Raw genomic sequence first — 204 nt, forward strand, 5'->3', positions numbered from 1 at the left:
GTTTCTCTGGGTTATATTTTTTTTCTTTTCTTGGACAGTTGGTCGTTCACTTGCACTGTTTAGCTTTATATGATAATTGAACCCTAAAATAGGTTTAATTTCACAATCCCTTCAATATTGACTCATATTACTACAAAAAGAAAGGAAAAAACAATAACAGTCATGTTGCTAATACAAGAAATACATAATACACAGTCATATGGT

At 29.9% G+C, this 204-nt stretch overlaps 1 protein-coding gene across 1 annotated transcript in view; it reads left to right on the plus strand.

The window, feature by feature from the left end:
• Positions 1-204, plus strand: part of LOC119586319 (condensin-2 complex subunit D3-like) — a gene marked incomplete in the record, with an annotated part of 62,579 nt that overhangs the window by 21,261 nt on the left and 41,114 nt on the right.

Source organism: Penaeus monodon, chromosome 21, assembly GCF_015228065.2.
Source record: "Penaeus monodon isolate SGIC_2016 chromosome 21, NSTDA_Pmon_1, whole genome shotgun sequence".
Taxonomy (NCBI): domain Eukaryota; kingdom Metazoa; phylum Arthropoda; class Malacostraca; order Decapoda; family Penaeidae; genus Penaeus; species Penaeus monodon.